The following is a 27,998-nucleotide window of genomic DNA, read 5'->3' on the forward strand; positions in this document are numbered from 1 at the left end:
ATATATATTTAAACATTCTTGATCCTAATGAAAGAAATTTATCTAGTTACAAGTGTCTGTGGGATCTAATTTTAGTACTATTTTTGCATGTGTTGCAGTAATTTCTAGCAGAATTCTAATTGGTTTTTGAACTTAAATTAAGGGGAGGACTGATTAGGAGTAATACACAGGCACGCATCCCTGTGTGTTAAGAGCAGACCACAGGTTTTTCCCCCTTGTTTGTGAGTATGGATGCTACCAAAAAAGGAACAAGATTTGTGTTCCTGCAGCACTGCGGAAACAGGCTCTAGACACTGTTCTGGATCCCATTAGCACAAATGAAAAGAGTCACTCGGGAATAAGATGGGAATTTTGTGTCTACATGTAGTAATCCCCTGTATGTGTTCTGCTACATATGGCTTCTCCAGGCTTCCTCTGTGCTTTTAGCATCATGTGCCATTTTGTTGGATAAAAGCAGTGTCTGAGAAAATGGTGTCAGAGTAGAGTAAAGGCCTAGAAAGTTGGATCAGGACAGAGTAGCTCCCATTCTTGAAAATATTCTGTGGATAAAATTAGTTATTCACCATCATCCACCCGACTCAGGGCCCATATATATCTTTATATGTGGCACCAGAGCCTGTGTGACCTCTAAGTCCCTGTTGGTCTGAGTTTATAGCCATCTATCTATCTATCTATCTATCTATCTATCTATCTATCTATCTATCTATCTATATCTTTACATTTAGCACCAGAGCCTGTATAGCCTGTGAGTCCCTACTGGTCTGAGTTTATAGCCATCTATCTATATCTATCTATCTATCTATCTATCTATCTATCTATCTATCTATCTATCTATCTAGTCTATATCTTTACATTTAGCACCAGAGCCTGTGTAGCCTGTGAGTCCCTACTGGTCTGAGCTCGCAGCTCATGGTCACAGTTGGGAACATTGCAGGCTGTACTCATTTCAGCACCAGTCTCCTCGAGTGGCCGTGCAGAGTACCCCAGCCTCCCTACCTAGTCAGGGATCCATTAGAGGTCTAGGGCCATCATACTTGTGTGGGAATCCACGGATTTCCTGATGAACATCCTTGGGCCTCAGCTGATGAGATGGTAAGATATTGACCAAAAGGGCCGTTATTAAGTGAGCCTGTCTCTTGCCCGTCTCCATCTTTTGTAGACCTCTTGTTATCTGATGACCTTGGGCTTTCTCCCAGTTGTTTAAGCACTGAGTGAGTGTCATCTGCTCAGCCTAACCAGAATTAATTTTTTGGGATCTGTCTTCTTTGGGCCTTTCTGTTAGGTTGCTAAACTGATTTGGCTTAAGTCTAATCGATTAGAGAATTTTTGATGCCTTTTGTAGGAACAAGAAAGTAATTTTAAAAGTAGAGGTCATACCAATATGTTTTGTAGTGCTTCAGAAAAGATTAATTTTCCAGAGAGAGAGAAGGAAAAGGAGGGAGACATATGGAGGGAGCTTTGATGTCATGAGTGGCGTAGAGGGGAAGAGAGGAGTGAGTCAGGAAAAGAAGGGGCAACTATGTGTAAGTGTGGACAGACAGTTGTGGAGAAGAGGGCTGGCCCATGTCTGCAATTTTAGGAGAACTGTGGTGGATTGCAGTGGGGAGAGTGAAGATTCAGAACTCTGGTGGTGGGAATGGTGTGGACTCAAACCCCTGTCGACATGTAATTCTGTAATTTAAAAATATAATCAAAATAAAAATTGAAAATAAAAGAATCAGTACTTAGCAAGAAAAAAAGAAAAGATTAATCAAAAATTTTTTGAAATTTTATTTATTTTCCCTTTTGTTGCCCTTGTTGCTTGTTGTTGTAGTTATTAATGTCATCATTGTTGGACAGGACAGAGGGAAATGGAGAGAGTCGGGGAAGACAGAGGGGGAAAGAAAGATAGACACCTGCAGACCTGCTTCACCGCCTGTGAAGCGACTCGCCTGTAGGTGGGGAGCTGGGGGCTCGAACTGGGATCTTTACACCGGTGTTTGCACTTTGCACCACGTGTGCTTAACCCGCTGTGCTACCGCCCGACTCACTAAAAATAATTATCTATTTATTTATTGGATAGAGACAGCCAGAAATCAAGAGGGAAGGGGGAGATAGAGAGGGGGAGAGACAGAGAGACACCTGCAGCTCTACTTCACCACTCACAAAGCTTTCCCCCACAGGTGGGGATAGGAAGCTCGAACCTGGTGTACCACCACCCAGCTCCAGAAAACATTAATTTTATGTAGAAGTAGTATGATCTTAATTAGTGCTGAAAGCTGTCAAGAAGTTGCCTGATCTTGGGTAAGGTCAGATGACAGGCCTCAGGGGAGGCTGCAGGCTCAGCTGAGCAGGAAGGATTCTGTGGCAGATACTCGGTTTCCCTTCTCTGTTCACACCTAAGCAAGCTATGTTTAACAGATCTGATTTCTGATTAAACATTTGCTTGAAAAGTGATATTGACTGTCTCAAGATGATAGCCAAGTGTGGGGGGAGACTGTAGAGGGAGAGTGGGAGTAAGGGACATGGGAAGCTGGTTCTCTGTGTTTTGGGTTAAGGAGAAGGTTTAGGAATGAGACCTGACCCTGCTTGTTCTGTGCCGTGTTGGGAAAATAACTCCTGGGCCTTGTTTCTTTTCTCTGAGGGCGTGTGTGGCTGGGGTGGAGGGTGATGACTTAAAATAGATGACCTCAGGATGTGGGGTATCTCTCTTCTGTGCACTGTTTGCTAGGGATGGATGGATGATCTTCTGAGGAGACACTAAGGGCTGACACTGCCAAGAGTTCCCCTCTGTGCTGAGGCACCCAAGAGGCGAGCACACTAGGCTCTGTCAGCTCTGTCAGTCTGGTTATTCGTGTGCCAGGGCTTACGGTTTGCAGGCAGCACACGGGTTTGTCGGACGTATTCTACCCAGACATTGCCTCTGAGTTGACAGGCAGGTGAATCCCAGGGACCCTGGGAAGGACTTAGGACCCCCCAATCTTAGGCGCGAAGACAGCCTGTAGCATACGCAGAGACATTTGCTCTCTAACTCCAGTCAGGTGCACCTTAGATGAGGAAATGCATGACTAGTTTCTGCCTGGGAGGCTCTTGTCCTTGACCTAATCACTAAACCAAGTGTCCTGGTCAACAAAATCTGACTGGAGAGGCTATCACAGACAAAGGCTATTGTTCAAGTAGGTGAGGTGACTACAACCCCCCCCCCCCCCACGATGTCTAAAATGGCCACTGGGAATAATACAGGAAGAGGTGTACTTCAAAACGTCTTTCCTCTTCTTACTCTTGAATTGTAGGTTTTCCAAACCACATTCAAAATGTAGTCTGTAGATTCAAGCCTGCTAGTAAAAATTATGCCAGTTTTTTGATTTTACCCTTGGGTTACTGCTCTTATTAATGTAACAATCTGATTATAATAGTTATTACTATTATTACGCCTGATTATAATGGCTTTACCATTATTTAAAATAAAATCCAAACCCCCTACTGTAGTCCACAGGACCACCCTTTATTATTTATTTATTTACCTTACCACTCGCTGTTTGAAATTCAGAAAGAGAGAGAGAGGGGGAGGCAGAGGCTGACTACTAGGACTTAAATATTATTACACATCCCACTAATTTTCTACAAGGATTGAGGAACCCAGGTAGTTCAGGTAAGACCCCATCTCATTGTACTTACAGAGCTGGCGACAGCTGTGAAGGCCACCTTGGGGAGAGTAGGGGCAGAGCAGCACAGAAGGATGGGCTCACCGCTAGCCCAGTGGGAGCGGACAGAAGCCACGGACAGCAGGGCAAGGAGTCAGGATGGTCCTCACTGACACTGCCTGCAGCTCCTTCTCTCTCGGCCACGGGGAGCTCGGATGCAGACATTTACTTCACAATAATAAATTCCCTGGCATGAGATGTTTTATCTTCCAAGTAGGAGAATGACTTTCATGATATATGGGGTTATTATTGACTTAAGCCAAGGCTTTCTTTCCTAGTTGGAGGTGCTTTGTGGGTTCACTACTCGCACACCAGCTGATTCATCCCGCGTGCCGCTGCAAATTGCTCATTAACTGCTTTTTTGTATGCGGGGCTGGCGAGTGTCTCATTTAGGAACAAACAGTAGTGCTCTAAGAACTAGTCTGGAGTTCAAATTGACATTCTGAAACTGCAAACCCACGGACTTCATGACAAGTAATGCTGTCAGTTTAAATTATAGCTTTCCTACCTAGAGATAGGATAAAAAGAGCCGGTAATATAGCCTGTGACCAGTGTATTAGAGTGAGATTCTGCTCTAGTGAGCTGAGAGATTGTGCTCCTTGGGTCTAACATTCAGCTGCACTTCTCTTTCCTTGGAGATTTTCTGGGTGATCAGCCAGAGTGAAGGGTCGACTCTGTGCATGGTTGTAACAAATGCTTATTAGTTCAACCAAAAAAAAGCTCTGTTTTTGCTTTCGGGGAGAATTTGAGTAATCGAATTAGGAAACAAATGAATCTGAGAGTTCAAGTCTCAAAATAAAATAAGTCGACAAGGAGCTTAGCAACAGTTTCACTGCCCGGACTTGCTGGCTTCTAGAAACTGTATGGAAATGAGGCGATGATGAGTCAGGTTGAAGGAAACAGCTCCCCACTCTGTTACCTCCTTAGCTAAGTACTTGTTATTCACCCCTGATGCCACTGACTTATCTTCCATTTTATGAACTTTTCGTAAACAAATCAAGGAATCAGCTCTACTGTAGTAAACACATTGTGACCTAAGGTAGCATGGTCTCACCGCAGTGACTGGCTGATTGCAGGGGGAGTGGGCAGGAGGGGAGGGGGAGGGTACATCAAGCCTTATATTGGATGGAGTTCTTTGGGGGGGGGGGGGATGAACTTAATGCCTGGTACTTCTTCATTTTATTCAATTACATGTTTATAACAAGTAATTAAACTTCAGTATATAAAAATCAGTTGAGTTTCAAACTATATATTGAGAGAAATTTGTCTATAATAATTTCTATCTAATGGCTATCCTGGTGGCTTATGGAGAGAAATAGTCACCGAAATAGTTTCTTCCCAGCTTCCTTTGCTTATTAGGTGGCACTCTGCATGGGAAAGAACTATGAATGTGCAGTCAGACATGGCTCTAACACCTACCTTGCCATGCGTAGGGCAATACATGTTACCTGCTCATTTCTGCTTATAGGTTTATTGTGAAACTAAAATGATTTGGAACTACTCTGTGGGCTGTGATGCTTGATGAAGATAAAAAGTGGCATTCTTATAGTTATTAAGTAGCAGGACTCAGGCCTGATTCATGGACAGACTGTGGTTACACAGGTCTTACACTTGGAGGGGAATCCTGTGCTTGGAAAATAATGCTGCGTTGCCATTGTCTTGGATTTAGAATTTGTATTTTTTGTTTTCTTTTCAACGATTTATTTCTTTATTTATTTACTGGATGAAGACAGAGAAATTGAGAAGAAAGGGGGACATAGAGAGGAAGAGAGCAAGAGACACCTGCAGCTCTGCTTCACTACTCATGAAGCTTTGCTCTTGCAGGTGGGGGCTTGGGCTTGAACCCAGATTCTTGTGATTATAATATGTGTACTTAGCCAGGTGTGCCACCGCCCAGCTGCTTTGAATTTTGTATTTTTGTGAGTGAAGCCAAATGAATCATGGAGCAAGCTCTGAGAGCATGGGGCCTCTACAGTCCAGTCTTTTGCTATGTCTTAACTACCTTGGGATGAGTCAGCTGGCCACTGTCTTCCAGGCCTCTTGTCCAGAGACTGCTGCCTCCTCCATCTCTGCTGCTCGGGTCTTGAATCTGGGAGCAAGAGGAACAGAGTTGGGTAGTGCTTGGGTGCTTATAATGATCTGTGCTGTTTCATCAGCATCCTCATGCTTGCGGGGATATAGTATTAAGTATCAGATTTTTAAAATACCATCACTTGTTCATAGAAAAGAAAAAAAAAAGCTCCTTTTCCTGCTTTTGAAAAAAGATCTAGTTATTATTTATCTATGTATTTATTTTTATGAGGAAAAGAGGAGAGAAGCCCGAGCACAGGCAGTGACAGGAATTGAACCTGGGACATCGACTCCTGTGCTCTAATGCTGAACTGTCTCTCTGATCTCTCCAACCCCCTGTCCTGATCTTAAGCAAGAGATCTGCATTTTAATTTTGCTCTGGCCTCCACAAATTTTGTAGCTTCCTCACAACATAAGTATCCAGCTCTGAATTTAGTAATTTCACGACTCTGTCTTCAGGCCATCTTTAAGGACGGGCCCCAAGGAATAGGGAATAGTGACTCTGCCAAGTAGGTTGCTACCGGGTCTGGAGGGGGCCTGTGTAGTGAGTGAAATGTGAGGACATATAGACAATCTGCTGAAACAGACTTGGGCAAAGTAGGAAAGAGAATAGCAGCAGGGGTGGGAAATCAAAGTGAAGGGTTAGTTTTTGTTTAAGCCGAGCGTATTCAAATGTTAGTAAGGTGGAGGTAGTCACAACGGAAAAGTTAAATGTAACAGTTTCTAAGTTATATACTCAATTTTAGCTGACTTTTTATAGTCATTGTTAAAGTTGTTGAGAAGTTTTCATTTTCTGAAACAACAGAAGATGCCTTGGATTCGTCTTTTTTTGCCCCCCAGGGTTTTTGCTGGGCTCAGTGCCAGCACGACTAATCCACTGCTCCTAGAGGCTATTTTTTCCCTTTTGTTACAGCCCTTGGTGTTTTATTGTTATAGTTAATATTGATGTTGTTGTTGTTGGATAGGACAGAGAGAAATGGAGAGAGAGGGGGAGAGAAAGACAGACACCTGCAGACCTGCTTCACCGCCTGTGAAGCGACTCCCCTGCAGGTGGGGAGCCGGGGGCTCAACTGGGATCCTTACTCCGGTTGGATTCTATTCTTTTTTTTTTTTTTTTAAATAATTTATTTCTTTATTGGGGAATTAATGTTTTACATTCAACAGTAAATACAATAGTTTGTACATGCATAACATTCCCCAGATTCCCATTTAACAATACAACTCCCACTATGTCATTCATCATCTTTCATGGACCTGTATTCTCCCCACCCACCCCAGAGTCTTTTACTTTGGTGTAATACTCCAATTCCATTTCAGGTTCGACTTGTGTTTTCTTTTCTAATCTTGTTTTTCAACTTCGGCTTGAGAGTGAGATCATCCCATATTCATCTGTCTGTTTCTGACTTATTTCACTCAACATGATTTTTTCAAGGTCCATCCAAGATCGGCTAAAAACGGTGAAGTCACCATTTTTTACAGCTGAGTAGTATTCCATTGTGTATATATACCACAACTTGCTCAGCCACTCATCTGTTGTTGGACACCTGGGTTGCTTCCAGGTTTTGGCTATTACAAATTGTGCTGCCAAGAACATATGTGTACACAGATCTTTTTGGATGGATGTGTTGGGTTCCTTAGGATCTATCCCCAGGAGAGGAATTGCAGGGTCATAGGGTAGGTCCATTTCTAGCCTTCTGAGAGTTCTCCAGACTGTTCTCCACAGAGGTTGGACCCATTGACATTCCCACCAGCAGTGTAGGAGGGTTCCTTTGACCCCACACCCTTTCCAGCATTTGCTGCTGTTACCTTTTCTGATGTGTGACATTCTCACAGGAGTGAAGTGATATCTCATTGTTGTCTTTATTTGCATTTCTCTGACAGTCAGTGACTTGGAGCATTTTTTCATGTGTTTCTCGGCCTTTTGGATCTCTTCTGTGGTGAATATTCTGTCCATGTCCTCCCCCCATTTTTGAATGGGGTTATTTGTTGTCTTGTTGTTGAGTCTGGCAAGCTCTTTATATATGTTGGTTATTAAACTCTTATCTGATGTATGGCATGTAAAGATCTTCTCCCATTCTGTGAGGGGTCTCTTGGTTTTGGTAGTGGTTTCTTTTGCTGTGCAGAAGCTTTTTAATTTGATGTAGTCCCATAGGTTTATACTTGCCTTAGTCTTCCTTGTAATTGGATTCGTTTCATTGAAAATGTCTTTAAAATTTATGTGGAAAAAAGTTCTGCCAATATTTTCCTCTAAGTATCTGATAGTTTCTGGTCTAACATCCAAGTCCTTGATCCACTTGGAATTTACTTTTGTATTTGGTGAAATACAGTGATTCAGTTTCATTCTTCTGCATGTTTCAACCCATTGTTTTCAACACCATTTGTTGAAGAGACTCTGCTTTCCCCATGTAATAGTCTGGGCCCCTTTGTCAAAGATTAGATGTCCATACGTGTGGGGCCTCATTTCTGGGCTCTCAATTCTATTCCACTGGTCAGTGTGTCTGTTCATGTTCCAGTACCAAGCAGTTTTGATGACAATGGCCCTATAATACAATTTGAGATCTGGGAGTGTGATGTCTCTGGTTCTGTTCTTTCTTCTCAAGATTGTTTTGACAATTCTAGGTCTTTTCTGGTTCCAGCTAAACATCTGTAGCATTTTTTCTATTCTCCTAAAAAATGTGCTTGGGATCTTGATGTGGATAGCATTAAATTTGTAGATGGCTCTGGGTAATATATTCATTTTGATGATGTTAATTCTTCCAACCCATGAACATGGAATATCTTTCCACTTCTTTGTGTCTTTTTCAATTTCCTTGAGTAGTGACTCATAATTTTCAGTATACAAGTCTTTCACTTCTTTGGTTAGGTTTACTCCTAGATATTTTATTGTTTTTCTTTCTATAGAAAAAGGAACTGATTTCTGGATTTCAATTTCTTCTAACTTAGTGTTTGCATAGAGTAATGCCACTGACTTTTGAATGTTAATTTTATAGCCTGACACCTTACTGTATTTCCTGATGATTTCCAAAAGCTTCTTGCTGGATTCCTTAGGTTTTTCCATGTATACTATCATGTCATCTGCAAATAAGGAAAGTTTGACTTCTTCTCTTCCAATCTGTATGCCTTTATGGATTCTATTCTTAATGTCCAAGTCAGGCAGGGCATGTGAGCCTTGGCCTGTGGCTCCAGGCTACTCACACTTGACTGTTTATTCCCCCTGGGCTGGGGACTGGGGCTGGGGCTAGAGCAGAAGCCACGCCTTCATTTTTGGCAACGCGTTCCATGGTACAGTGCGGTGCTTTTCTGCCCTTGCACAGTGTATTTGGGTGTGAGACCTGCGGGGCTTGGAGTTCCCAGCCGTGCGGCATGCCAGGGCAGCTGCTGTATTGGCTCCTTCAGGGATCCGGATTGATCCTGGCAGTGAGAACTAATTCTTTCACTCCCAGGGTGAAAACTGGAATTGATTGGCTTCTTCTTGAATAGAATTCTATTTATTTATTTATTTATTTATTTATTTATTTATATATTTATATATTACAGAATTACATGTCGACAGGGGTTTGAAGCCACACCATTCCCACCACCAGAGTTCTGAATCTTCACTCTCCCCACTGCAGTCCACCACAGTTCCCCTAAAGTTGCAGACATGGGCCAGCCCTCTTCTGCACAACTATCTGTCCGCATTTATACATAGTTGCCCCTTCTTTTTCTGATTCACTCCTCTCTTCCCCTCTACGCCACTCATAGCATCGTAACTCCCTCCGTATGTCCCTCTCCTTTTCCTTCTCTGTCTCCGGGTGCTGATGGAGCTGGAGTGCGGCGTCCCCTTATCTTCATCCCATCACTTCTCCCCCGCTGGGAGTCTGGATCAGGGTTGTTTATGGGGAGCAGAAGGTGGGACTTCTGGCTTCTGTAGCTGCTTCTCCGCTGAGCATGGGTGTTGACAGGTTGCTCCATACCCACAGCCTGTTTGAATAGAGTATTTATCAAAATTTGAAAGCGAATAGAAGCATTTTGAATTGCTATGTTTTTGTCTCTTCATCTGTAAAATGGGACTAGTCCCTGCCTCAGTATTAAGTTAGATATAGTAAGATATATAAATGCCTGGGACAGTGTCTGGCACTGACACGTGATCAGATACATACATGCCCGTGTGACTGGAGACCTACGGGAAGCCTCAGGAATGCACGTTTTACACTCTTGCCAGCTGAGCTGTGATCCCTGTCCTCTATATATTTCATGTTCAAGATTTGTTTTCAAGTATCAGTGACATTAGGGAGAGGTGTACTATTCATGCCACTTCTGTTTGCTTATTCTGGTAAAATATGCACAATAGAATTTATCCTTTTAACCACTTAAGTGTTCAATGAAGTGTCAGTGAGTAGTGTACTTAGACAGTCACCACTGTTATCTAGTTAATAGAACACTTTCTATTACCCCATCAGAAAATTAGTATTTATTTATTTATTTCCAGGGTTATCGCTGGGCTCTGTGCTGGCACTACAAATCTACTGCTCCTGGTGGCCATTTTTCCCTTCCTTCCTTCCTTCCTTCCTTCCTTCCTTCCTTCCTTCCTTCCTTCCTTTCTTTCTTTCTTTCTTTCTTTCTTTCTTTCTTTCTTTCTTTCTTTCTTTCTTTCTTTCTTTCCTTCTTCCTTTTTTTTGGATAGGACAGAGAGAAATTGAAAGGACGGGTCAGGTAGAGAGGGAGAGAGAGAGATTCACAGACCTGCTTCACTGCTTGTGAAGCGACCCGACCCCCCTGCAGGTGTGGAGCTGGGGGGGGGGCTAGAACCGGGATCCCTGCGCAGCGTACTATGTGCACTTAAGCTGGTGTGCCACCACCCGGCCCCTGAAAAGCTGTATTTCTTAAGCACTAACCTCCCTATTCTTCTTTACTCAGCCTTTGATAACTGTTGTGTCTGTATGAATCCGCCTCCTCCAGGGTCCACGCCCCCCCCCCCCCCCCCCCAGTGGTGCAGACAGCAGAGCAGTGCTAAACTGCGCTACTCCACAGCACCCGCTTTGGCTCGCCCAGTCACAGTTTCTCCACAAGTTCAGTTATCCTTGTCCTCCACCCCATCTTATGACAACCATTCTAATCGGTATCAAGTGTTATCTCATTGTGCGGCATTTAGTACTGGTGCTTATGCTGACCTGCGTGCTCTGTTTGAAAAATCAACGGAGTGATTTTTTTCTAGTAAGTCCTTGACCCATTTTTTTTTGGGGGGGGGGGGGGAGTTGGTTGGTGTTTTGTTTGTTGTCGCTGAAGTACAGGAGTTCTTCATTTTGAATATTAATTCCCTACCAGACAAATTATTTGCAAAGATTTTCCCTAACTGTGGTTTGCTTTTTTACTCTCGATAGTGTGCTTTGTCACAGTATTTCTATTTCTTCTTTTGTTGCTTGCTTTTCTTTTTTGTATCCCAAGAAAATACTTACCTTTCCAGTGTTATAAAATTCTTCCTGTTTTCTTCTTCAGCATTTTAAACATATCTTATTTTTTATTTCTTTACTCTGTTGATTTATGCCTTAATTCTTGTGGACCAAATTTTCCCAATGATATTATAACTTGAGAGGACAGGCATTTTTCCTGCCCTTACTTCATGTGCAGACTGAGACTATTTTTGGTTTGATGCGGATAGTCCACGTCCACTGGGCAGTGCGCATGAGCGGGGCAGCCGAGGCTTCTCTTGCTGAGGAGGCCCCACCCTTGCTCAGTAAGTGACCCACCTTAGGACCAAGGCCTTTGGTTCCAGTTCTCACCCTGCCTTGTGGCTTGGCTGACTTCAGCACCTGGTCACCACTCTGTGTTTACTTCCTCTTTGTTGCTGGCACTTGGGGTTCTGGGGGTTCCCTTCCTTGGATATGAGCTCAGACATGTAGTCTAAACTTATTTCCATATTTTCTACCCACTCTGTGCTATCTGTCATGTTGCAGAACTGTCTTTCCAGCAACCCAGCAGCTCGTTTTTACCACACTGACTAGAAGCTGCTGCCGATCCTAGATCTGTACCTGGTGCCCATCTCCCCTTCCCCTCAGTACTAGCACAGGACTCTGCACAGTTGCGACTCAGTCTATGTTGGGAGGGTGAATGAATGAATGAATGAGTGAATGAATGAATGAATTCTTAACAGGCCTTTCATGAAACTTTACGCTTTAATATTGCTTAGTTTTTCAGTTTCCTTCTTCCATCTCTCCTTTAAGTGAAGTATGTAACCCATCTTGATTATAATTGAACTGAACTCATGGTTTGTCTTAGAAGGGAGGCTATCTAGAAATTAAAACAGAGTATAGTTTAAAACCACATTAGGAATCAGTGTTCAAAGAAGAAAGTAAATATCGGTAAGCCACTAAAAGATTTTTTTTCGAAACAGAATCATTGAAAAGTCCCCAGGGAACCTTCTGAAAGGAGAGAGCAGTGTTATCGGCGTCCACCCTTTTACCAACCATTTGTCTTCTCATGAAATTCACCTCCTTATCTTTATTAGCAGACTTTGATAAAAGATAGCTGACTAACATAGTGTGTTTCCTCTTGACTTCCAAAGCTACTTTAATTTTCTCATAAATACCAAGATTATCTCACTTGCACTAAGTGCCTCCTTCCATCTCAGGCAGAACTCATTTTCCTGTCTTTCAGCGCAGGGAGGGTTAATATTGGCTCCGAATGAACATCTGCTGCCCCATATTGACACAGGAATACATTATTCAGAATGTAGTATTTGGGAATTTAAAAGCTCCTCGATGAATTCTACAAAACTATATTATGTCTCTGACATTCTAGGGTTTCATTATTTTGTCTTCAATTATTCACAAAGCTTATATGGAATTCTTCAGATTAGGTGAGCCCACGACTGAGGCAGCGGGAGGCTGTATTAAGGCGTGATTCTGCTCCTTGCTGTTTTGGTAGTGTTTTCTCTTTAGCTGGACTAAACAGCTCATTCTCTGCATACCTAAAATCGAGATCTGTCAGGAGAGTGAGTCCCACTGTTAGCAGGAGCTCTCTAAATGCAGTATTGCCAGGCTTTCCCTACAGTGCTAGAGAGGCCTTTGAGGATATAGAAGTAGCCCTCAAACTTGCTTACTGCTCGCGTGTTTCTGTTTTCCAGGTATGAGTAGAATGGCTGTGTAAGATCTAAAGTCAAGCAAGAGGGCAGTCTCCCTAATCTAATGCCCTTTCCTGTTTCTCTACTACTAGGGCGGTGACCCGAGGCCTCTTTGTCCCTAATTGTACTGTTGTGGTGATTTCCCACTAACTCAGGGCTTGAAGTCTGCTCTGTCTTCTAGTCTAACCTAATTCAGAGCTTAAAAAGTATTCCATCAAAGGTAAAAACAAACAAACAAACAAACAAAATCCTTCTATTTTTGTGGTTAGCGCCTAAACAAAGCTTTGGAGACTTTGAACAAAACATACTAAATCATGAAAACAATAACAACAAAACCACTTTATTGGGAGTCGGGCGGTAGCGCAGCAGGTTAAGTGCAAGTGGCGCAAAGCGCAAGGACCTGTGTAAGGATCCCGGTTGGAGCCCCCGGCTCCCCACCTGCAGGGGAGTCTCTTCGCAAGCAGTGAAGCAGGTGTGCAGGTGTCTGTCTTTCTCTCCCCCTCTCTGTCTTCCCCTCCTCTCTCCATTGCTCTCTGTCCTATCCAACAACAATAATAACTACAACAATAAAACAACAAGGGCAACAAAAAGGGAATAAATAGGGGTCGGGCAGTGGCACAGTGGGTTAAGCGCAGGTGGCACAAAGCGCAAGGACCGGCATAAGGATCCCGGTTCGAGCCCCTGGCTCCCCACCTGCAGGGGAGTCACTTCACAGGCGGTGAAGCAGGTCTGCAGGTGTCTGTCTTTCTCTCCCCCTCTCTCTGTCCTCCCCTCCTTTCTCCATTCCTCTCTGTCCTATCCAACAACGAACAACATCAACAATGGCAATAATAATAACCACAACGAGGCTACAACAACAAGGGCAACAAAAGGGGGGAAAATGGCCTCCAGGAGCAGTGGATTCATGGTGCAGGCACTGAGCCCAGCAATAACCCTGGAGGGAAAAAAAAAAGGGAATAAATAAATAAATAAATAAATAAATAAATAAATAAATAAAAATGTTCTGGAACTAGGACATATGCGGAAAAAAACCCACTCTATTTTTTTTGCATGGCAGATAACCGTATACTGTTGGTACTATAGAAAGAATAGCAAGTGAGACCAGGTGGTGGCACACCTGGTTGATGCACATGTTGCAGGGCACAAGGACACAGGTTCAAGCCCCTAGTCCCCACCTGCAGGGGGAAAGCTTTGCAAGTGGTGAAGCAGGGCTGCTGGTGTCTCTCTATCTCTCCCTCTCTATCACTCCCTTCCCTCTAGATTTCTGGCTGTCTCTCTCCAATAAATAAAATAAATATAATAAAAAAAGAAAAAAAGAAAGACTAGTAAGTAAGAATAAAGGTCTTGATGTTCTTACATTAATTCTCACACACAGTGCATTCTGCTACTAAAATCGATGTTAAATCTGCTAGATTTACAGAATGTTTCATGGAAAGTAAGTCGACACAATTGTGTGAAAATGTACTTTATGTAGAATGTGATTAATATTTCAATCTGCCAGTTTACTTCTGTTGTTATAGTCTTTCTCATTTACTATTTTATGTAGAATGTGTGTGGGGAGAGACAAAGGTGAGCGGCGACAGTGGATCAGTTCTCTCCAGCGCTTGTGCCTCTTTCTGTGAACCAGTCGGAGATGGGAAGAAATAAGGGCATGTGCTCTTAGCCTTCTTGGGTCATACTGGATAGACACGTGGAGATGGGAAGGAATAAGGGCAGGTGCTCTTAGCCTTCTTGGGTCATACTGGATAGACACGTGGAGATGGGAAGGAATAAGGGCAGGTGCTCTTAGCCTTCTTGGGTCATGCTGAATAGACACGTGGAGATGGGAAGGAATAAGGGCAGGTGCTCTTAGCCTTCTTGGGTCATACTGGATAGACACGTGGAGATGGGAAGGAATAAGGGCAGGTGCTCTTAGCCTTCTTGGGTCATGCTGGATAGACGTGTGGCTTTGTACACGAACAGGAATGCCTCTTCTTCACGATATCAGTGTGGGGTTGATTTTGAGTGTGGTATTTAATTTGGAAGCATAGTAGTGATGCAGTGGGACCATGCCATAGGTACTTTTTTTCTCCCTCACCTGTTAGTGGGAAGCTTCCTCAGCTTTTTTCTAGGTGACAGTTAGGAGTGACTTGTCTTCATTTTCTTACTGTCTCTGTGGCGGCATTAAGTTATTATAATCGCTCACATTTACTTTCCCCCCTTGTGTTGCCCTTGTTGTTTTTTATTGTTGTTGTGGTTATTATGGTTGTTGTTGTTGTTGGATAGGACAGAGAGAAATGGAGAGAGGAGGGGAAGACAGACAGGGGGAGAGAAAGACAGACACCTGCAGACCTGCTTCACTGCCTGGGAAGCGACTCCCCTGCAGGTGGGGAGCCGGGGGCTCGAACCGGGATTGTTATGCGGGTCCTTGTGCTTTGCATCATGTGTGCTTAGCCCGCTGCGCTACAGCCCGACCCCCTACATGTTTTCGTCTTTGTTCTCACTTACCCTCACAGTAGCTTGTGACACATATGTGAGGGATTATTGATCTCTCTCACCGAGGAGGAAACTGAGGCCTGATGAGGTTGCTGCTCCTGTAAGGTCACAGTAAATAGTGAGTTGAGAGGGGAACTCAGATTTCTTGACTTCTCTCTAGTGTCCTTTTCTTTGTCATGCAGGCTTGCTATTTGCTTTCTCTGCAGGACCCTTTTGTACTGCTCAGGCAGATTGATGGGCATCTGCTCATGCCTGCTAATGGACATGGGTTTGGTTCCTATGTTCTTGGTAGAAAATCAGTGACTATGCTGGGTAATGTCCATTTAAAATATTAAATTGCATTAAAACTTATGACATTTAAAGTGCATTTACAATTTAGTTTACAATTTAGTTAAGATGACAATTTCATCTGTTTCTATGTAATTACAGAGGTTTTCAGTCACTTTAATTTAGCAGACTGGAAAAAGATGACCTTTGGTCACGTGGCCTTTCCAGAGAGAGAGAGAGAGAGAGAGAGAGTGTGTGTGTGTGTGTGTGTGTGTGTGTGTGTGTGTGACGGACTTAAGAGAGGTCATATTACTATCTGCCCTGCTTTTTTCAAGGGCTCTAATTGTTTCTACCGCAACCCCCAAGCTGCTTTCTCCTGGTTGCTGCCAGCAGCCAGGATTTCTATGTGACATAGAGCAGCAGGTTATTGATTTTTTTTTTTTTTTTGTGTTAGGGCTCCATGTCTGTCACCTGAGGTGGGCTTGTGGGCGTCAGGCTTGCCAGAGATTATGCACAAGGCCTACTTTAGCTCGAGTTAGGAAGAAAATGTCAAACTGGCAAGGACTAGGGTGATTCTGTAAGAGTGAGCATCAGGGAATTGATACTCGACAGAAGCCCTGAGCTGCCACTTGTTCATCATTTCACTTTGACTTCCAGTCGGCATGTTTAAAGAGCCTGGCATTTCGTCTCCTGTGTCCGCTTGAGCAGGGCGTATGGCATCAGAAGCCATCGATCGGTAGCAGTTGTCTGTAACTCTGAAGTAGCCTTCGATCATGAGTGAAAGCACCACAGACATGGAAGTTATCCCCCAAACAACTGGATATATTTATGGTCTGTGGACGTTTGTTCTGTTCTGATAGAATTAGGTCTGCTTCCACTGGCCTTCAGGGAGGTCTCACTTGCTCTCAAGAGGACTAATTCTACAGACTTTAGGAAATCTGTGTGCTTTGTCTTGGGCTCAGATAAACCCACTAGGCCTGCCAGCCTAGCCCTATACTCTGTGCCCTCTGGGAGCCCCAGTGGGGCTTAGCTATTATCTCTTTCATTCACCCCTCGACTGCATTCCATCTTTCAAAGATGGGAGTCACATGAGAGGGTGTGAGGGCCACTGCACATGTGTTCAAGTGCTAGGAGGGCGTCAACCGCCCCCATACGCTTTTGGCAACCTGAGGCCACATCTGTGAGTTTGGTAGTTATTTCTTGACTCGAGAGAATAATGACTATTTTCTTCTATAAATTTTATGCAAGGGATTGTCTTCCTCTACATAACCCTCAAGTAGCAGGCACACTGAAATCCAGGTGTTGGTTCTTGAGTAACTTGGAATAGTAGAAAAACATGTATCTTACTCTTCCCTGCTTGCCTCGTATTTGAGTGGCAAACTTGCTTGGTACCAGTCTGATAGTTCTGAGTGGAGATATCACACTGCTGTGAGTGGTGGCCACATACCTCAAAATGTGTGAGTGGCATAGGTGGTATTCGTTCTCAGTTGGTCTCACCTCTGAACTGGGCTTGTGGTTGAGTTTGATGATCCTGGGGGGCAGGCTCTGTAGGCAGGCACATTGTTCTCAGTTGGTCTCACCTCTGAACTGGACTTGTGGTTGAGTTTGAAGATCCTGGGGGGCAGGCTCTGTAGGCAGGCACATTGTTGCAGTAGCAGGCTCATCATTGTTTTAAGCTGCCTGTGGAGAAACTGTTCACAGAGTGTCAGGTAGGCTGCAGTACTACACTGAACAGAATGCACTGTAAGGGAAGAAGAATGGTAGCAGAAGGAGGTTGAATGAATGGGCACTAAGGGTAGTGACTTTCCAAAACTTAAAAAAAATCTAGCTGGAGGCCGGGTGGGGCACACCTGTTTGAGTACTACAGTGCACGGGGACCCAGGTTTGAGTCCTCAGTCCCTGTCTGCTTTGCAAGTGGTAAAGTTGGGCTGCAGGTGTCTCTCAGTTTCAGTCCCTCTCTATCTCCCCTTCTCCTCTCAATTTCTGACTGTCTCTAGTCAACAAATAACTAAAGGTAATTAATTTCCCTTTTGATTGAAAATGTTGCTTCGTTGCTGTGCTTTGCAATATGCTTGTCTGGTGCTGTCCCCAGTTCTTATTTCATTCTAAGAACAATGACTTAGGCCTCATTATTTCACTTTATTTGCTCCCATTTCTTTTTCTTTTAATTAAAAAATTAAAAAAAAATTTTTTTTCTAACCTGAGCGCTTCTCAGCTCTGGCTTATGGTGGTGCGGGGGATTGAACCTGGGATCTTTGGAGACTCAGGCACAAGAGTCTGTTTGCATAACCTTTGTGCTGTCTACCCTTACCCTATTTGCTCCCATTTCTTATGCTTCAAACTTACTGGCATTTCGATAGAGACAGGTTATTGTGAGTATGTACCAAAATGCTCTTAGAGTTTTCATGGTCCTTAAGGAAGTTATCTCTACAAGTTCCTTGTCACCTGCAAGGTCTATGGTTAGCAGCCTGCCTTAACAGAGGGAGTTTGTAGATTTCCCTGCCGCCACTATTCTGTGGCCCATCATCAGCCGTTCTGGGCTCTCTGTTCTCAAGCCCTGCGGGGTGTTTGGGGCCAGTATTGTTCCTCCTGGCGCTTAGACGTTAAGTGCAAAGTAGAGACATCATTTCATATAATGGTTGGGTGCCGGCTCATTTCTTCATTCCCTGCTATGCAGGTTATTTCCCTTAATCCAACCGGAAAACTTGAATTGCATATCTTGAAAAGTTTAGTGATGGAGGGGTCTGGGAGGCGGTATAATGCTTCCGCAAAAAGACTTTCACTTTCACACCTGAGACACCAAAGATCCCAGGTTCAACCCCCAGCACCACCATAAGTCAGAGCTGGGCAGTGCTCTGGTTTAAAGAAAAAAAAAAATCTCTGCTGTTTTTGTTAATGTGAGTAATTTGGGGCTGGGAAGACAGCATAATGGTTCTGCAAAAGACTTTCAGGCCTGCAGCTCTGAGGTCCCAAGTTCAGGCCCCAGCGCCATCATAAGCCAGAGCTGAGCAGTGCTCTGGTATTTCTCTCATCAAAAATAAGTAAATAAGATGTAGAAAAATGATGAACTAAAAATTGATATGTGGAGAATTCACCTGAATATATATCCCAAATGCTGCCTGTCACCCTATAACATTGACAGCTTCTTTATTCTTCCAAATGTTAGCTTCTGCTCAGTCAGAGCGGCTAAATGGGCCCTTTTACTTAGTTTGTTGTAGTTACTAAATAATATCACCTATGAAAACCATTCAGGGTAGTGTCTGATATTTAATATCTGTTCTCTTTTCTTCCACATGAGTGATCCCAACCACCAACTACCTCCCAGAGGACTTCATGAGATATTACAGGTTTTCAGGGCAGAATGAGTGGTGCAGGTTAGTTATAGAAAAACAATTTCTTGCCTATGAGTGCTGACATCTTTCTGAGAAAAAGTTTAATAACACTGAATGAATTTGCAATTATTTTAAGTACTTTAATTGTTTGTACTGAGGGTGATGGACTATGTAATTGTCCTAGTTCCCTTCAAGCCCTGAGCTTTGATTCTCCATTGTTTTTGCAAAACTGATAAAATATGCCTTTCTGCATTGTAAATCCTAATTTCAGTGCAGAACAGTTCTTTGGAGTGAAAAAAAAAAGTGAGCTTCATAAGGAGCTTTTCTTGTTTTTCTAGCCGGAGCATTAATGTTTTTGTGATGATGTTTTCTCTTAAAAATAAAAACAACTAAAAATGAGTTTCTTTGCCAAACTCAAAGTTGCTTTGCCTTTGGCTCTGCGAGCAAGTTTTGCAGATCCTTAAAAGGTCATTGCCGCATCTCAGCTAACTCTGTCCTCAGTCCTCTAAGAAGAGTGAGACCGAGGAGATGGAAAGGGCTCTGGACTTGAGGGCTTATTAGTCCTCTGTGCTATCTAAAGACTTCTGGGGGTGCTGGTGAGCATTTGGGCAGCAAGCCTCCACCCTCCTCAAGGACCTCGCTTTGGAAGTCCTGGTAACCCACACTTCATTGGCTGGACTCTTAACATTTTGCTTATTCGTTCCAAATATTTGCGGCTGTTGTAGGCTTTTCTTTTTTAATTTCAGTTTGTGTGATATTAAGACCAGCTGGTTAAAGCTATTTTGATACAGTAAAGTCTTTAACTAAATTGTGGTGATCAAAACTTCAGTCATGGAGCTCACATACAACAGTGGAGAGAGCTAGGCCTTTGAGTTAGTTCTGAGTTTGAATCCCAAATCAGCTCCTTAAGGAGTGTGTGTCAGATGGGGCAATCTGCTCATCTTCCTCACTGGAAAAAGATGAAGTAGTAATTCTTTTTTTTTTTTTTTAATATTTTTAAAGACTTATTTATTTATTTTTAAATATTTATTTATTCCCTTTTGTTGCCCTTGTTGTCTTTTATTGTTATAGTTATTATTGCTGTTGTTGTCATCATTGCTGGACAGGACAGAGAGAAATGGAGAGAGGAGGGGAAGACAGAGAGGGGGAGAGAAAGACAGACACCTGCAGACCTGCTTCACCGATTGTGAAGTGACCCCCCCCCCTGCAGGTGGGGAGCCTGGGGCTTGAACCAGGATCCCTGTGCCGGTCCTTGTGCTTTGCGCCACGTGTGCTTAACCCACTGTGCTACCGCCCAGGCCTGAAGTAGTAATTCTTATGTTTGAAAGTGGCTGAGTGCATTGATCTATGTGAAGTATCATGTACATACATGATACTATAGGTTCTCCCATATTTGTTCCCTTCTTTCTTCTCTTCCTCCTTTCAAGAAAATCTTACTAATAAAATAATTATTTGGAAATTCAGCAAAAAGGCATTTGTTGTTTTTCTGATCTTGGATTTTCATCATTCTTTTCTTCAGTTTTCTTACCTCTTGTTGATAAGTATTTGCATACAACTCCTAACACCAGCTCAAGTCCTCCTCCACCATTACGCACTAGATCCCCAACGTCCACAGTCAGTTCTTCAGCCTCCCAGAGCCCTGGACCTCTCTGCAGCAGACTTCACGCACTTCAGCTGTGGCCTTGTGCTCTCCCTTTCTTTCGTCCAGTGCTCATCTTCCTGATCTGAACTTATTTCACGTAACAGAATTCCTTCAAGTTCCATCCCAGATGAGGCAAAGTAGAGGACTTCATCAGTACTTATAGCTGAGTACTGTTCCATCATGTTTATATATCACCACTTTTTAACCAGCCATAAAGTTCTTAGCACATAATTTTATGTTATGTAAGTTGATGTAAAAATCTCATTTTGTGTGCTACACATGTATACATATGTGAAATCACTTGTCTTCTAAATTAATTCCATCTTGCTTTGTCCACTCTTAATTTGTGAAGTTTTCCAAAGGACTATTTAAATTAAGCTGAAATGAAGATCACATTCTAAATTTAGGAAAATTATATATGTCCAAATAGAAAATACCGACCGACAGCATGGAGCCTAGGATGAAAGGGTTGGTTTCTGAGTGACGAGATTAAAAAGAGGTTGAGGCTTGTGCTTTCTACACTTGTCCTGAGTCTTCTAGAAGGGACATGTACTTTTAGTCAGGGTAATGTGAATATTTTAAGTGTTTTTAAAATTGATTAATTAATTTATTTATCTTTATTGCCACCAGGGTGATCGCTGGGGCTTGGTGCCAGCACTACAAGTCCACGGCTCCTGGCAGCCATTTCTTTTTCTACTTTATTTTTCTTTGACAGGACAGAGAGAAATTGAGAGGGAGGGTAGCTGGCTGGCTGGCTAGATAGAGATGGATTCCTGCAGACCTTCCTCCCCCCGCTTGTGAACCATCCTCCCTGTAGGGGCTCAAACCTGGATCCTTGTGCTTGGTGAGATAAGTGCTTAACCCAGCGTGCCACCGCCCCGCTCCCAGTAATGTAAATTTTTAAAACAAAGTCAATGCAGTTGTGCTCTCTGAAAGAAAATCTGTTCTTTTTAGTTGAGAAATGTTTTAATTTTATCAATATAGTAAGTGTCCATAAAATGCCTAAAGAGTCCAAATTATAAGTGTAACTATAAAATAATTTTGAAGTGATAGTGCCTTTGTACTAGCATGTTAATTATGTTCTGGGAATATTGTTTATTTAACCAGATAATTTAGCCACCCCTACAATACAATTTCAGCTTTTGTAAATCAGAAATAGATTTCTTTTCACTAGAGAGCTTACAACTATGTCCATATTACAGTTACCCACAAAATTGCTAGTATTAAAGTGATTTTATCATATAAATTGGGCCAACTCCAAATTGCACCCTCCCCAAAAGGAACCAAGAAGTGTAATAAATTTAAAAATATATCTGAATCTGGGAGTTGGGTGGTAGTGCAGTGGGTTAACCGGCGTAAGGATCCCGGTTCGAGCCCCTGGCTCCCCACCTGCAGGGGGAGTCGCTTCACAGGTGAAGCAGGTCTGCAGGTGTCTATCTTTCTCTCCCCCTCTGTCTTCCCCTCCTCTCTCCATTTCTCTCTGTCCTATCCAACAATGACGACAACAAGAATAACTACAACAGTAAAAAAAGGGCAATAAAAGGAAATAAATATTTAAAAAAGAAAAAAAATTTCTGAATCTTACCCATTTTTGCTATGACTGTGCAATTAACTGAGTAGATTTTCCCTCAAATTATTTTTCTGTATTGTTTTACAAATGCTCACAATTCTTGTTTGCATCTGTCTTTAATTTCTCTTAATTATCCAGTTGTACTTTTGCTCTTAAGGATAGAAGCATCTTTGTGTACACAAAGATGCTATGAGTTATTTCTCTGGAGATGTTAAGATATTTTTTTAAATTTTTATTTCATTTCTCTTTTTTTTATTTCTTTATTGGGGAATTAATGTGTTACATTCAACAGTAAATATAATAGTTTGTACATGCATAACATTCCCCAGTTTCCCATATAACAACACAACCCCCACTAGGTCCTCTGTCATCCTTCTTGGACCTGTATTCTCCCCACCCACCCACCCCCACCCCAGAATCTTTTACTTTGGTGCGATATGCCAATTCCATTTCAGGTTCTACGTGTGTGTTTATTTATTATTTTTTAAAAATTCTTCTTCTTCTTCTAGTGTTTGCCTTTCTTCCGTAGCCAGTTAACAGCGTCAGGTTGAGCCTGATGTCAAGTTTCGAGACCTCCTTTGAATCTGGAGAGGTGGCAGTCGTTGACTATGTGGGTCATAGTCTGTCTGGAGCCGCAGGGGCAGTTCGGGTCGTCTCTGGCTCCCCAGCGATGGAACATAGCGGCGCACCGGCCATGGCCTGTTCGATAGCGATTGAGGAGGGCCCGATCATAACGTGCTAGGTCAAAGCCGGGTGGACGTTCGCAGGGGTCTGTGATGAGGTGTTTGTTCTTGACCTCAGCTGACCGCCAGCTCTGTTTCCAAGAGACTGGAACAGAGAAGTTCAGTGTAGGCGTAGGGGACCAGATGGGGTGACGAGACGTCAAGCGTTGGACAGGGTGGGTGAAGATATCCGCATATATTGGCAGGTCCGGTCGAGCGTAGACGTGGGAAATGAACTTAGATGATGCCGCATCCCGACGAATATCTGGCGGGGCGATGTGGCTAAGAACTGGCAGCCATGGAACCGGGGTGGAACGGATGGTTCCAGAAATGATCCTCATGGAGGAATATAATTTGGAATCAACCAAGTGGACGTGGGGGCTACGGAACCATCCTGGGGCACAGTATTCTGCAGTGGAATAGCATAATGCCAGAGAGGATGATCGTAGTGTGGAAGCGCTCGCGCCCCATGAGGAGCTGGCCAGTCTTGCAATGATGTGATTCCTCGCTCCCACCTTTGCTGCAGTTTTTATGAGATGTTCGTGAAAAGACAGAGTGCGATCGAGAGTAACGCCAAGATTGTCTGGCTGGGCTTCGTGCCGGATTCTCGTATCGCCAAGCTGCACATTAAGCTCACGCGAGGCCGAGGCATGGCGTAGATGGAAAACAGATGATACCGTTTTTGCAGTGCTAGGGATTAGTCGCCATTTTTTACAGTCATCAGATATCAGAGACATGTCTTTCGTGAGTGTTTCCTCGAGGATGTCAAACTTGGATGCCTGAGTAGCACAGTAGATGTCATCGGCGTAGATGAACTTCCTTGAAGAAGTTTCTGGAAGGTCACTGATGTAAATATTAAATAGCGTAGGAGCCAGAACAGAGCCCTGGGGGAGGCCACTTGAGACAAGTCTCCATCTGCTAGACTTGTCACCCAGATGCACCTGGAATCTTCTGTTTTGGAGAAGAAACGATATAGTGTTGGCCACCCATGGAGGCAGGCATCTTGAGATTTTGACTAGGAGACCACGGTGCCAGACTGTGTCATAGGCTGCTGTGAGATCAACAAAGACAGCACCCATCTTTAAATTCTTCTGGAATCCATTTTCAATGTAAGTTGAGAGGGCCAGGGCTTGTTCGCAGGTAGATCTTCCTGGGCGGAAACCAGCCTGGGCGGGTGATAGGAATTTCTCTGTAAGAGGAGAAATACGTGATAGAAGCAGCCTCTCAAGGAGTTTGTAACACACGGAGAGGAGAGAAATTGGTCTATAGCTGGCAGCCAGTGTTGGGTCTTTCTTTGGTTTCAAAACCGCTATAATCTTCGCACGACGCCAAACTTTGGGCATAGACTCAGATTCCAAGATGTGGGACAGGAATGAAGCGAGCCACTTCTTTGCCGCGGGGCCCAGGTTAAGAATGAGTTCTGGGGTGATGTTATCATAGCCAGCAGCCGTTCCCGGTTTAACCCTCTTCAAAGCGTCTTCCAGTTCAGACAGTGTAAAGGGAGAGAGTTTTGGAGATGGACAAGATAAACGGAAGTGGGATGACCACTCATGGGAAATTTCTCTTTTCCAGACTGGGTCGATCTTAGCACGTCCATCTTGAGTTAGGTGACTGGCCACTGAGTTTGGAGATACGGGAGGATGGGAGACGGGAGAGGGTTGGCTACCGGCACCCAGACTATGAAGAAGCTTCCAGGTTTTCCTGCTTGAGTGTGTGAAGTTCAGACTTTCCGTGAGTTGTTGCCAGCGGGCTTGGCGTGCTGCATCCAGGGAGGCAATGAGATGGTCGGCCACATCTGGGTCACCTGACTCATCATACTGCTTTAGTAGTTTTTAATTCTGATCTTGTTTTTCAACCTCTGCCTGAGAGTGAGATCATCCCATGTTCATCCTTCTCTTCCTCACTTATTTCACTTAACATGAATTTTTCAAGGTCCATCCAAGATAGGCTGAAAACGGTGAAGTCACCATTTTTTACAGCTGAGTAGTATTCCATTGTGTATATAGACCAGAACTTGCTCAGCCACTCATCTGTGGTTAGACACCTGGGTTGCTTCCAGCTTTTGGCTATTACAAATTGTGCTGCCAAGAACATATGTGTACACAGATCTTTTTGGATGGATGCGTTGGGTTCCTTAGGATCTATCCCCAGGAGAGGAATTGCAGGGTCATAGGGTAGGTCCATTTCTAGCCTTCTGAGAGTTCTCCAGACTGTTCTCCACAGAGGTTGGACCAATTGACATTCCCACCAGCAGTGCAGGAGGGTTCCTTTGACCCCACACCCTCTCCAGCATTTGCTGCTGTTACATTTTCTGATGTATGACATTCTCACAGAAGTGAAGTGGTATCATTGTTGTCTTTATTTGCATTTCTCTGACAATCAGAGACTTGGAGCATTTTTTCATGTGTTTCTTGGCCTTTTGGATCTCTTCTGTGGTGAATATTCTGTCCATGTCCTCCCCCCATTTTTGGATGGGGTTATTTGTTGTCTTGTTGTTGAGTCTGGCAAGCTCTTTATATATGTTGGTTATTAAACTCTTGTCTGATGTATTGCATGTAAAGACCTTCTCTCATTCTGTGAGGGGTCTCTTGGTTTGGGTAGTGGTTTCTTTTGCTGTGCAGAAGCTTTTTAATTTGATGTAGTCCCATAGGTTTATACTTGCCTTAGTCTTCTTTGTAATTGGATTCGTTTCATTGAAGATGTCTTTAAAATTTATGTGGATGTTAAGGTATTTCCTCTTACTTAGTCACCTAGTTCAATTTAATGTTTCAGGGCATATTGAATGCTAGGAAATGGCATCTGAGAGACAAACAACAAGGCTTTCATTACACCTATAAAACGGTACTGCCTTAACTCCGGTCATTTTGGGGAGGACCCTGACTATAGACCTTACTTATTAGAGTCTCTCAAAAGCATAAGTCAATTTTGACATTTTCTTTGGTCTAATGATAATGTGACTTGTTAATAATTACTGTAGTAGCTTCCAGTTAGTGAGAATTGTGACTTGAGATAGGTTCCTGCTAATTAGTACTTTGTCATTTTAGATCATCAAGGAAATGGCGTTTGCCAGTCTTGAATAAGGAGATTTGCATTTGGCTATAGATGGTTCATTAACACATGGGACGAAATAGACCAGCTCACACCCTTCTTGCTAATCACAAGTGTTCTGTTAAAACCTTGCTCTGCTTTGGGTGTGCAGGAGGTGGGGGAGGGAGTGTGGCTGTGGCACATTTATTACCCAACTAAGACTTTATAGGAAAAGATATTTGAAAAGGACACATCTGAACAAAACAAGTGCTGTAGCCACAAGGCTCCAAGGGGCAACGAATGTGGAAGTATTAAGGAGACATGTGCAATGCCTCAGTAGTTGGTCACTCTGTAAGTAAAGATCCATTTCGTGGGGTAAGAGTTTAGAACCATAAGATTACTCAGCCCAAACCCTTACCTTTGAAATGATGGGGCTGAGGCTTGGAACAGAAGAATAACTGAATCATATAGCTGGCCCTTCACAAGTCTAGAGCTTTCCTCAGGTTCACTTACTCCATGCCTACTGCTTCAGTTCAGATGCCATCGACTGGTACTGCCTTACTTACTGTGCCATCAGGAATAACAGTCCGGTCTAAATATTTTATAGGAAAAGGGATTATGAGTAAGCCAGAAGCTAGAAAATAGAAGAATTTTCTGTCATTTGTAAATTTTGGTACGAATTGTGCCAGACAGTTCTAATTTAGGTTCTTTTACCATAAGAACAGAAGTAGTGAGTTAAGCAGACATGTGGACTCCACGTGAAGTCTTGTGGTTGTAGATAGTGGGTAGGACATGTGAGGTTGCAGGGCAGTGAGAGTTAGTCAGCAGGCAGGGCTGGGGCATGTGTAAGTTTATTCAAGTTTAGTCAAATGAGACATGAAGTGATGTGTCAGGGAGGGAGACTGGACCACTGGCACGGTGTTGAAATCAGATAGTTGCTTAGGAGTAACGTGATTTACCAAGAGGAAACAGATGAAGAGAGATGGGATCTAAGCCTTTACAGCCACCTCCTGAGGATGGAAGCTTGCTTGTCTGTGGCTGACTGGATCCAGGCCAGAGAGAGATTCAGGTTTCATTTGAAGTCTTTGTAGCTCCTGCCTCAGTTCACATTTGGCCAGCCCAGAGAGACGTGGTTTTTTGTGATCCACATGTGTACTTTGGTCCTTACCTGGTTGAGCACACCTGTTTCACTGCGTAGGACCTGTTCCCACCTGCAGTGGGGAAGCTTCAAGTCCTGGGATGGAAGGGTGCCTTACTTCCCAGGATAGGTGCCTTCTTTATATCTTGAGCTGCTGGTTACACTCTGAAAAATGAATAGGTGTCAAATGATTGCTTGGTGTTAGAAGAGTTTTGGACCATTATTTAGAAGCTTGGTGGTGCTTTGCAACTAGAAGTATCCCATAGGAACTTAACTCTTGTTTTGATCAGTTGACTTATGAAAGGTTGCTTTCCTTACAGTTGGTTCTCATGAAGTCATAGTTTGAAGCTGGGGTATGGGTTGATCTGCCAAAGTCCATGTCCAACAGAGAAGCAATTATAGAAGCCAGAACTCCCACCTTCTGCACCAAAAAATAATCTTGATCTATATTCCCAGAGGGGTGAGTGATATGGGAAAGGGGCCCTGAACCCCAAGTCCACCATGACCTGAGCATCTGTCACTAGGAATCTTTGTACCATTACTGAAAGGGAGGTGAATCTAAACACCAGAGGATGTCAGACACTGCTCCTCTTGTCTGGGAGAGGAGAGGAAAAAAGGAAGGACACTTGGAAGTAGTAATAGGTGTAGGAGTGACTTAGAAAGGAAGTGAAGGCAGGGCCATAGAAAAAAATGGGCAAAAAAAAAAAAAAATAGTCATGGGGGCTGGGTGATCGCGCAGTGGGTTAAGTGCACATGTCACGAAGCACAAGGACTGGCAGGCGTAAGGATCCCGGCTCACTGCCTGCAGGGGTGTAGCTTCACGGGCAGTGAAGCAGGTCTACAGGTGTTTATCTTTTTCCCCTCTTCTCTCGATTTCTTTCCATCCTATCCAACAGCAACCACAGCAATAACAGCAACAAGGGCAACAAAAATGGGAAAAAATGGCCTCCAGAAACACACACACACACAC

At 43.4% G+C, this 27,998-nt stretch overlaps 1 protein-coding gene across 5 annotated transcripts in view; it reads left to right on the forward strand.

Annotated features, from left to right (window-relative positions):
- The window catches only part of TTC28 (tetratricopeptide repeat domain 28), a 487,880-nt gene that overhangs the window by 188,921 nt on the left and 270,961 nt on the right, over window positions 1-27,998 (forward strand). Inside the window, exon 1 of one of the 5 annotated variants that reach the window (XM_060192546.1) lies at window positions 19,461-19,583. The exons of the other annotated variants lie outside the window; for them this stretch is intronic. The gene's annotated coding sequence lies outside the window, so the exon portion shown is untranslated. Of the gene's footprint in view, window positions 1-19,460; window positions 19,584-27,998 lie in introns of those variants that run through there. 5 annotated transcript variants of the gene reach the window in all.

Source organism: Erinaceus europaeus, chromosome 6 (genome assembly GCF_950295315.1).
Source record: "Erinaceus europaeus chromosome 6, mEriEur2.1, whole genome shotgun sequence".
Classification (NCBI taxonomy): Eukaryota; Metazoa; Chordata; class Mammalia; order Eulipotyphla; family Erinaceidae; genus Erinaceus; species Erinaceus europaeus.